Below are 11969 nucleotides of genomic sequence, written 5' to 3' on the forward strand. Positions count from 1 at the left end.
CTTCCTCCTGGTTTAGGCTTGGGAGGATGCAGGAGTCCAGGAATTTATCCATTTCTTCCATGTTTACTAGTTTATGTGCATAGAGTTGTTTGTAATATTCTCTGATGATGGTTTGAATTTCTGTGGAATCTGTGGTGATTTCCCCTTTATCATTTTTTATTGCATCAATTTGGTTGTTCTCTCTTTTATTTTTAATCAATCTGGCTAGTGGTCTGTCTATTTTGTTGATCTTTTCAAAAAACCAGCTCTTGGATTTATTGATTTTTTGAAGGGTTTTTCGTGTCTCAATCTCCTTCAGTTCAGCTCTGATCTTAGTTATTTCTTGTCTTCTGCTGGATTTTGAGTTTTTTGATCTTGCTCCTCTAGCTCTTTCAATTTTGACAATAGGGTGTCAATTTTGGATCTCTCCATTCTCCTCATATGGGCACTTATTGCTATATACTTTCCTCTAGAGACTGCTTTAAATGTGTCCCAGAGATTCTGGCATGTGGTGTCTTCATTCTCATTGGTTTCGAAGAACTTCTTTATTTCTGACTTCATTTCATTGTTTACCCAGTCAACATTCAAGAGACAGTTGTTCAGTTTCCATGAAGCTGTGCGGTTCTGGGTTGGTTTCTGTATTCTGAGTTCTAACTTGATTGCACTATGGTCTGAGAGGCTGTTTGTTATGATTTCAGTTGTTTTGCATTTGCTGAGCAGTGCTTTACTTCCAATTATGTGGTCAGTTCTAGAGTAGGTGTGATGTGGTGCTGAGAAGAATGTATATTCTGTGGATTTGGGGTGGAGAGTTCTGTAAATGTCTATCAGGTTTGCTTGCTCCAGATCTGAGTTCAAGCCCTGGATATCCTTGTTGATTTTCTGTCTGGTTGATCTAATATTGACAGTGAAGTGTTAAAGTCTCCCACTATTATTGTGTGGGAGTCTAAGTCTCTTTGTAAGTCATTAAGAACTTGCCTTATGTATCTGGGTGCTCCTGCATTGGGTCCATATACGTTTAGGATCGTTAGCTCTTCTTGTTTTATTGATCCTTTTACCATTATGTAATGGCCTTCTTTGTCTCTTTTGATCTTTGTTGCTTTAAAGTCTATTTTATCAGATATGAGAATTGCAACTCCTGCTTTTTTTTGCTCTCCATTTGCTTGGTAAATCTTCCTCCATCCCTTTATTTTGAGCCTTTGTGTATCCTTGCATGTGAGATGGGTTTCCTGGATACAGCACACTGATGGGTTTTGGATTTTTATCCAATTTGCCAGTCTGTGTCTCTTGATTGGTGCATTTAGTCCATTTACATTTAGGGTTAATATTGTTATGTGTGAATTTGATACTGCCATTTTGATGCTAATTGGCCGTTTTGCCTGTTAGTTGTTGTAGATTCTTCATTATGTTGATGCTCTTTAGCATTTAGTGTGATTTTGGAATGGCTGGTACTGGTTGTTCCTTTCTATGTTTAGTGCCTCTTTTAGGAGCTCTTGTAAAGCAGGCCTGGTGGTGACAAAATCTCTGAGTACTTGCCTGTTCGCAAAGGATTTTATTTTTCCTTCACTTCTGAAGCTCAGTTTGGCTGGATATGAAATTCTGGGTTGAAAGTTCTTTTCTTTAAGAATGTTGAATATTGGCCCCCACTCTCTTCTGGCTTGTAGTGTTTCTGCCGAGAGATCTGCTGTGAGTCTGCTGGGCTTCCCTTTGTGGGTAACTCGACCTTTCTCTCTGGCTGCCCTTAGTATTTTCTCCTTTATTTCAACCTTGTTGAATCTGACGATTATGTGCCTTGGGGTTGCTCTTCTTGCTGAATATCTTTGTGGTGTTCTCTGTATTTCCTGCATTTGAGTGTTGGCCTGTCTTGCTACGTGGGGGAAGTTTTCCTGGATGATGTCCTGAAGAGTATTTTCCAGCCTGGATTCAATCTCTTCGTCCCCTTCTGGTACACCTATCAAACGTAGGTTATGTCTTTTCACATAGTCCCACATTTCTTGGAGACTTTGTTCATTCCTTTTTGTGCTTTTTTCTCTAATCTTGGTTTCTCGTTTAATTTCATTGAGTTGGTCTTCGACTTCAGATATTCTTTCTTCTGCTTGGTCAATTCGGCTATTGAAACTTGTGCATGCTTCGCGAAGTTCTCGTATTGTGTTTTTCAGCTCCTTTAATTCATTCATATTCCTCTCTAAGTTATCCATTCTTGTTATCATTTCCTCATATCTTTTTTCAAGGTTCTTAGTTTCTTTGCATTGATTTAATACATGTTCTTTTAGCTCACAAAAGTTTCTCATTATCCACCTTCTGAAGTCTAATTCCGTCATTTCGTCACAGTCATTCTCCGTCCAGCTTTGTTCCCTTTCTGGTGAGGAGTTTTGGTCCTTTCTAGGAGGCGAGGTGTTCTGGTTTCGGGTGTTTTCCTCCTTTTTTCACTGGTTTCTTCCCCTCTTTGTGGGTTTATCCGCTTGTTGTCTGCGTAGTTGCTGACTTTTCGATTGGGTCCCTGAGTGGACACCCAGATTGTTGATGATGAAGTATTTCTGTTACTTGGTTTTCCTTCTACCAACCTAGCCCCTTTGCTGTACGACTGCTGAGGTCCACTCTAGGCCCTGCTTGTCTGGGGTGCACCTGTAGCAGCTGTGGCACAGCGAGGGATGCTACCCGTTTCTTTTTCTGCTCTCTTTTTCCCAGGATGATGCCTGCCAAATGTCAGTCTTTTGGATATAGAGGGGTCAGGGAGCTGCTTGAGGAGACAGTCTGTTCTTTTTAGGAGCTCAATTTCTGAGCTGTGAGCTCTGTTGTTCATTCAGGGCTGTTAGGCTGCTATGTTTGATTCTGCTGCAACAGAGCTCATTAAAAAAACCCTTTTTTTCTCAAATGCTCTGTGTCAGGGGGTTCAGGCTTTATTTTTCGATGTTCTTTGAGGTGTCCTGCCCAGCTAGGAGGCAGACTAGCCACTGTTTGCCTGCCGAGACTCCTCCCTGCTGTTGTGTGTTTTGCCCTGTTACTGCAGGCTCTGCTGTGGTCTCCGCCACACCCTGCAGTGGAATCTCTTTCTTGTAGCGTGTTGCCTCGGCAACGGCAGGCTGCGTCCGCTGTGGGCGTGTATCTCAGTAGGGACGGGTTGCCTCGGCAACGGCTGGCTGCGTCAGCAGTGGGCCTGTATCTCAGTTGGGGCGGGTTGCCTCAGTAGTGGTGGACGCCCGTCCCCCACAGAGCGTCTTGGACCGTCTGCTCGGGATAGTTTGAAATCTCGGTTTTGTTCGTCCCACTGGGTATCCCAAACGCTCTGTCCCTGAAATCCCCTGGGCTGGCCTACTGTCCAAGTCTCCTTCAGTCTCAAGTCCAGCCCTTTCAAGTCTCAGGTCGCCGGTTCAACAGGGCACCCGGACAAGCGCACCCTGTGGGGATTGCTGGGTAAGGCCCGCCGCCACCGCCCCGGCTGCCTGGCGTCCCGTGTCTTTTCTATACTTGGGAGTTTCCCCGTTCTGTGGGCAACAAAGATCAGTCTAAAAATGCAGCTCGGACTCACCTCTTTGCGGATTCAATGAGAGCTCCAATCCTGGGTTGTTCTCACAGCGCCATCTTGAGTCCTCCCCCTCAAAACTTCCTTGTTACTGATCTAATAGGTAGATGTTTGTGCCCAAGTAAATAAAACTTTTTATGTGGTTACCATGACGACTATCTTTATCTTGTAATTTTCTGCTCCTCGCCTCCTGAACACCTTTTTTCCTTTTCCTGATGCCTAAGTGATAGATATCCCCACAAAGACATATTCTAGACCTTTTAAAAAAAATATTTAAGACAGAGTCTCATTCTGTGGCTCACTGCAGCCTTGCCCTCAAGGCTACAGCAATGTTCCCACCTCAGCCTCCCGAGTAGCTGGGACTGCAGGCACACACCACTAAGCCTGGCTAACTTTTGTATTTTTTGTAGAGACAGGATTTCACCGTGTTGCCCAGGTTGACCTCAAACTTGTGGCCACAAGTAATCTGCCCACCTGGGTCTCCTAAAGTGCTGGTATTACAGGCATGAGCGCCTACACCAAGCCCTCTGTACCCTTTTTATCTGCTGGAACCCCAGGTGATTTTGTCCAACTCATGATTTCTGGAGGTCTTGAAACTCTGCCCCAGCATCTCACCACTGCTACAGTCCCTCATTTTCTACTGCTGGCTGCACCTGCCCACCTGAACATACCAAAAGTCCTCAGCCTCACTGCTCCCAAAAAATAAGACAGTGAATACTTTCTTCCCCACCACTGGAAGCCCTGGAGTCAAGAAAGATAATCACTAAAATATATTTTTCAGTTTAAAATTTCTTCTGCATTGCTTTTTACCCAACTAGTTCCTCCAGGAATTTAAACTAGCTAGCACATTATATACAACATGCCCTCAATAGCTATCTGTTGAATGAACAAAATATTCACATGATCTTAATTTGTTTTAAAAGAATTTCTCTCTTAAGCATTGCCGATCATTTGCAGCCAGAATTTAAAATATTCAAAAAAATTAAATAATCATCACAGGCCCCACCTTACTTATATCTCATGCAACTAGCTCCTTATCTAGACTAAGATAGAAAGTCTCCTTCTTTCTTTGCTAGCACCATTACCACAAAGTTCTTTTCTCTCTAGAGGGAGAAAAACATTGCTGTTCCTCTCCCTTTTCTGCAATAGACAGGACATTGGTCAGGATAAGATCAGAACTTTACTCCCCTAGTGATCCCTATATTTCCCCAACCATCCCCTTCCTTCCCTTCACCCTGCACATCTCACTTATCTGGCTTCCATTTTAATCCCTCAGGCCGTCTTCGTTTAACCCCTCTCCTGCCAAAAATTCCTCTCCAGCCCAGGAGCCACCACCAGTGCCTTTGATCCATAGCACTCCAAGTCCTATTGCCCACTGATGGGAGAGGGAGTTCTCCTGTTCCACTTGGGGATGGGGAAAATGACCTGCCCTGATATTCAATGGCATTCAAAATACATTTTCCTATAAAAATATTATTTCAAATAATAATTACCTTCTGCATTTCAAATACATTTCACCTACTGGCCAAGAAACTCAATAACCATTTATCACAGTGTTTTCATGGAAGACATGGCTTCTGAGTTTTAAATGTAAATTTACAAATGAAATTAATTATATGACAAAAATATTCATATATTGGGAAATGTGTTAACCCTGGCATAGAATTATTATTACCTTTATTATGATTATACTTGATTCTAAATTCCTATGTCTATGTTTCATTGCTATTGGTAGCTCAAGAGATTAAATCAGTGCAATCCAAGAAAGACCTCCCCAGTTGAATTAACTTTTAGAGTTGAAATTCAGGAGACTGGGCCTTAGACTCTTTCAGGTAAAGTGAACAAATATTTTGGATGAAACACAAATGAATATTTGATTTTCCAACTAACTCAATTTTGTGAACCTTTGTAGGTAAAGTCAGTCAAAGTTTTAATATTAAAATTATAAGAACTTTTTAGCCACTCTTCAATCTGCTTTGGATTTCTCCCATTACCTTAGGAAGATGTTATACTGCTGATGACAAGGTGTGATCTTGTCACATCAAAATATGTATACATCTATGCTTAAGATGGAAAGGTGATTGTAAGACTCACAGTTCGAAGGTACATCCTGATGGGACAGGGAAGAAGGTTTAATAATGAAAAATTTACAGTTTCCTGCAATTCTTGAGGATCAAAGGGAGGGAATTATTTGCTTTATGCTGGCAGCAATTTCCCTAAACCCTGTGAGATGACATAGCTCAAGCTGTTGCAAATGTAGACATGGTAGCCATCAGCCACAGCTCTTGGTTGGAGCAAGATTCCCTGGGGCATAAAATATATTGAAAAACCTCTCTAAATAGGATTGATGACTTAATTCGACTGTTTTAGAGAAAATCCTATGTAGTCTTCCATTTCTGGCACTTGTGCACAGCCACTTGGAAGCTTAATCACTTCCACCATAGATGTGTATATATCTGCGCATATATTTCAACTAAATAATATAATCACAGAGATGATCATAAATATAATGTATTAAAAGTGTTAGACACTAGTTATGGAATATTCCTTCCTTACCTTGGCTTTCACAATATAGTACCAAAGCCAGTAAGTTCTTCACCTGAGAAAAAAAATTAAATCTGTAGATGCATGCTTGTCTTTTTCCCAAAGTATGTATAGTGACATCAACAACTGCCACAAGTCCTCAAAACAAAACAACCTGCAGCACAAAGAGGACCACTATGTTTAAACACAGAGGAGCTGATAGCTGTTTAGTTAGCCACACACTTTATTTTGAGGGGTTAACTTTTGCCTCTCGCTTATACTTTTTCTTTCATGAATGAGCAATTAATTACTTCACTGCTGTCGCTGTTTCAGCACTTCAATTTACAATAGCCCTTTGTTTTCTTGCAAATGAAAAAAGCTTTGAAGGATTTCAATCTTCAAAAACACGAACACATTCTTTCTCTTTATTTCTGAACACATAAAAAAGTCTATTCTTATGTATATTTAATAACAGGCTTCAAAAAGAGCCTTATTGTGCACCTTAACATGATCTGATTGATTCTTGCAGCTAAGTCAAAGGAACACATACAAATCCTAGTTCTGGGAAACATTTTCTATTTAAAAATTTTAAAGTGTAAACTTTATAATAAACTAGGGGAGAAATGTAAATATGTTGTATTTCATTTTAGATGCAGTGAAGCACAGTTTAAACACAGATGATAATGTGCTTCATCTTAAGTCACAGAAAGTTCAGCTCTGCTTCAGTTTACAATTAGAAAGAAAACTCTCTATTTATGTTTATATCTTGAAAACAAGGAGATACATGTTTGCATTTACACACACACATTCTTCATAGGCAAAGGAAAATAAAACACTGAGGTATTGTCAGTGTTTTATTAGTGAGCATCGATCATACCTAAGACATAAATCCCTAATACCCATCTTTTATTTCTCAAAAACAGATTGTTGATAGGGCAATAAATTTGGCTAGGATAATAAAACTTCAATTATTGAGAATGTTTACAGAACTGAAATATTCTAGCTAACTTAATAGACTGATTGATTCAGCATTAACAAATATATATACTTCCTGTTTTAGGTCATGAAATTTAAAATATGAGCAATTCAATTAAATGTATAGAATAACTTCCATCCTCAGTAAAGATGAATTGAACTTATTAGACCTTAATATCTTAGTCTTTTTATTAAAAGAAAATATATAGTCCTGAAACAACTTTGCTGATTATAAATCACTTCTTTCTCATAATATTGCTGAGAATGTCCATGGGCATACACATCCAAATCAGTTAATAGAGGACTCTAAATAGTTAAACTCCAGCAAATTGGGAATATACTATAAGTATGCAGCTGTTCAATTAATCTTACATTTTACAAGTACAGTATTTTGTGTTTTTTTGATATTAATGTCTTCTTCCTGGTCCACTGAGAACTCAAGGTGTTCTACAATTTATGTCAAAATCAGATACAAATTAAAACAGCAAAGCAAGATGTATGCTGACCTGACAACCCATCACCCCATCAGCTCATGTCTGCAGAAACAGCTTGTACTCTGGTGGTCAAAGTGACCACCAACGAGGTCCTGAGCTTCGGAGCTGCCCTCCATCATTCTTTATTCTGTTAAATAGCAGTTCAAAGTCAGATCCATCCTGCTGAGCTCCTTGGTGGTTACTGGGCATCCACAGTTAGGTTAGACTGACAGGAACACAACTCTTTATTTATGGTTACCTCTGTACCACCAGAGATAACCATGGGATTCCAGGGCCTTCAATGGAGACAGCTGGAATCCAGTGATCTAGAGGTCCTATGCTGTAGAGAACTGGAAGGATCTGGTGCAACCCTGGACAAATAATCAGCTTTCTAACCTTGGAGTTCTATCTTAATACAACCACATGGAAACAGACTCACATAAAATATAATGAACCATGTGAAAAGATATTCTATCTTGGCTTAAACTCCTGGCTGGGACACACTACTCAGCTCTCATATAATTTTTTATATTCAAATATATTACCCCATACATGGCTATAACATAATTGTTTAACCAATCTCCCAATGCTGGCCATTTTTTGTGTTTCCCATTTTTACATTAAAATAGTAGCTCTGCAACAACTATCCGCACAGCTGTACTCTTTAGAGGATAAAACTCAGGAGCTAAGAGTATAATCATTCGTACGCAGCAGACTAAATTTCCAACATTAACTCTGTCACTTGGTGTTTTCATGGGCAAACCACTTATCATCTCAAAGCTTTAGCTCCTTCATCTTTAAAAGGGATATACTTGCTCCTAATTCTTCAGGGTCTTGTAAGACTCCAATGAGAAAGTACATGTAAAATTATAGTAAATAATTTTTAGTGTTCTCTTAAACATCTAGTTAACTATATTTATTTCCTTAGGATAAATTCATAGAAGTGAAATTACATTACACATGTACATTTTTAAGGCTCCTGATGCATGTTGTCTAATTGTCCTCAATACACACAATTCCCAATAGCAATGTCCAACTGTATTGTAACTTTTTGTGAATTCGCTTTTACCTAGAACTAATATGAGAAGTACTTTAAAAAAAGTTCTACATCTTACTTCATCTTTGTCCTCTGCCTACCACAAGGACAGATATATAACACATGCTCAATCAGTGTTTGTTTAACAAATATCGATATTTTTCCTTCTAACATTAATAAGTACATCCTTTTATTTTATTTTATTTTATTTTATTTTATTTTATTTTATTTTATTTTTAGAGATAGAGTTTCACTCTTGTTGCCCAGGCTGGAGCGCAATGGTATAATCTCAGCTTGCTGCAACCTCCACCTCTCTGGTTCAAGCAATTCTCCTACCTCAGCCTCCCAAGTAGCTGGGATTACAGGTGCCCACAATCATACCTGGTTAATTTTTGTAATTTTAGTAGAGACAGGGTTTCACCATGTTGGCCTGGCTGGTCTTGAACTCCTGACCCAGGTGATCTACCTGCCTCAGCCTCCTAAAGTGCTGGGATTACAGGCATGAGCCACTGTGCCTGACCAGCACATCTATTTTTCAAACAGTACCACATTTTCAGAGTTTTGGCGAAGACCCTGCTTCTCATTCATTCTAGAGGCCACTGTTGGTAAACAGAATCAAATGGGTGACATAGTCGATGGCAACCATTCTCAAGTAAGGAGCTTATTTTAAAATGCAGATTCCCATGTTCTACTTCCAGAGATTCTAATTGGGAAAGTCTCAATAAGAACCAAGCATCTGAATGTTTCATTATTAACTTCCAACCACCATCATTCCTGATATGGGTAGTGTGTGTATTCAATTTTTATAGGCACTGTCTCTGGAATCTTTACCTCATAATACCAGAATTCTGCCTTTTTTCCAGCTCTGTGAATCTATAATGCATTTTCTAAAAACATGACTAATCAGAATAAACTCAGAATGCTTATAATTTTCACAAAATATTTAATAATTAGTAGGGGATGCATTGTTGCTAAACTAGATAGGCTTTCTGTTGATATGGGGGGGGAAACAGATGAAATAAGGATGAAAAGTTCATCCTGGTACCTGTCCACACTGCCAAATTTCATCCTGGTACTAGTTCATAGTATGGTAAGAACTGAGTTGATCTGCTTGATTTTCACAGAAAATAGAAACTATGCTACCATTGGTTTTATTTTGTTTAACCCAGATTTTCCAAAGACAAGGGTTAGGAGTGGCCTCGGTTAGGAGTGGCCTCCATAGAGGCCACCAGCATCAAAGCCCATGAAGGCAGAAATAATCAGCTTCCCTGTCACCTGCTGTCCTTTAAGGGGCATTCCAAAACTAAAAGACTCAGATAAAGGTTTGAAGAAGGCAGCCCTCAGAAAGTTCTTCAAGGTCAGCAGGAAAAACTCAAGAACCATCTACTCATTTTGCAACTGAGACACAGAAGCCATGTCCAAGAAAGAAGCATGCAGAGCTAAAAGACAAATGATGCTAGTAAAAAGAAGCTGTTAAGCTTGACTGCCAGTTCATGTAGTTTTGGCTTGTATAGTTCTTGGTACATCTAAATCCAGTTTTTCTCAGAATGGTTTCCAATTACCCAACTACCCTGAGCCTCAGATAAGAAAACAGAGATGCTATCACATCACTCTTGTCTTATATAAAATAGGGTGGAGTTGTTGGGAGTATTACATCAGCTGACTTGGCAGAGTGCCTGTTACAAAATAAAGGTGGTAAATCATTTTTCTTCTCTTTCCCTCTCTACCCTCATTCCATCTTTACCCCCAATCTCTATCTCTATGTATCTGAATAGGCCTGCTATTCACATATTCCTTAGGCATATTCCTATGACACATTCCTATGTCTTACTTTTAAATAGCCAACAATAATTTGTTGAAAACATGATTATATACCAGCATATTTGTTATGGAGTATATAGTGAAAATATAAATCATGTTTTATCTGGGTGTGGTCTCACACCTATAATCCCAGCACTTCAGGAGGCCAATGCAGGATAATTGGTTGAGCCCAAGAGTTTGAGACCAGCCTGGGCAACATAGGAAGACCACATCTCTACCAAAATATAAAAAATTTGTCAGGTGTGAATGCACACATCTGTAGTCCCAGCTACTCTGGAGACTGAGTCAAGAAAATGGCTTGAGTCTGGGAGATCAAGGCTGCAATGAGTCATGATCATACCACTGCACTCCAGCCTGGATGATAAAGCAAGACTCTGTCTCCAAAAAATAAATAAATTATGATTTTTTAATTATACTTTATTTTCTGGGGTACATGTGCAAAACATGCACGTTTGTTATATAGTGATACACATGACATGGTGCCATGGTGATTTGCTGTACCCATCAACCTGTCATCTACGTTAGGTACTTCTGCTAATGCTCTCCCTCCCCTAACTTACCACCCACCAACAGGCCCCAGTATGTGATGGTTCCCTCCCTATGTCCATGTGTTCTCATTGTTCAACTCCCACTAATGAGTGAGAACATGTGGTGTTTGGTTTTCTGTTCTTGTGTTAGTTTGCTAAAAATGATGGTTTCCAGCTTCCTCCATGTCCCTGCAAAGGACATGAACTCATCCTTTTTATGGCTGCATAGTATTCTGTGATGTATATGTGTGACATTTTCTTTATCCAGTCTATCACTGATGGGCATTTGGATTGGTTCCAGGTCTTTGTTATTGTGAACAGTGCCACAATAAACATATGTATGCATGTATCTTTATAGCAGAATTGTTTATAATCCTTTGGGTATATACCCAGTAATGGCATTGCTGGATCAAATGGTATTTATAGTTCTAGATCCTTGAGGAACCACCACACTGTCTTCCACAATGGTTGAACTAATTTACACTCCCAATAGTGTAAAAATGTTCCTATTTCTCCACATCCTCTCCTGCATCTGTTGTTTTCTGACTTTTTAATGATCACCAGTCTAACTGACGTGAGATGGTATCTCAATGTGGTTTTCTCTAATTATCAGTGATGATGAGCTTTTTTTCATATGTTGGCCTCATAAATGTCTTCTTTTGAGAAGTGTCTGTTCATATCTTAACCCACTTTTTGATTGGGTTGTTTGTCTTTTTCTCATAAATTTGTTTAGTTCTTTGTAGATTCTGGATATTAGCCCTTTGTCAGATGGATAGATTGCAAAAATTTTCTCCCATTCTGTAGGTTGCCTGTTCACTCATGATATTTTCTTTTGCTGTGCTGAAGCTCTTAATTTAATTAGATCTCATTTGTCAATTTTGGCTTTTGTTGCCATTCTTTTGGTGTTTTAGTTATGAAGTCTTTGCCCATGCCTATTTCCTGAATGATATTTCCTAGGCTTTCTTCTAGGGTTTTATTGTTTTAGGTCTTATGTTTAAGTCTTTAATTCATCTTTAGTTAATTTTTGTATAAGGTGTAAGAAAGGGATCCAGTTTCAGCTTTCTGCATATGGCTAGCCAGTATTCCCAACACCATTTATTAAATATGGAATCCTT

Source organism: Callithrix jacchus, chromosome 8 (assembly GCF_049354715.1).
Source record: "Callithrix jacchus isolate 240 chromosome 8, calJac240_pri, whole genome shotgun sequence".
NCBI classification, from domain to species: Eukaryota; Metazoa; Chordata; class Mammalia; order Primates; family Cebidae; genus Callithrix; species Callithrix jacchus.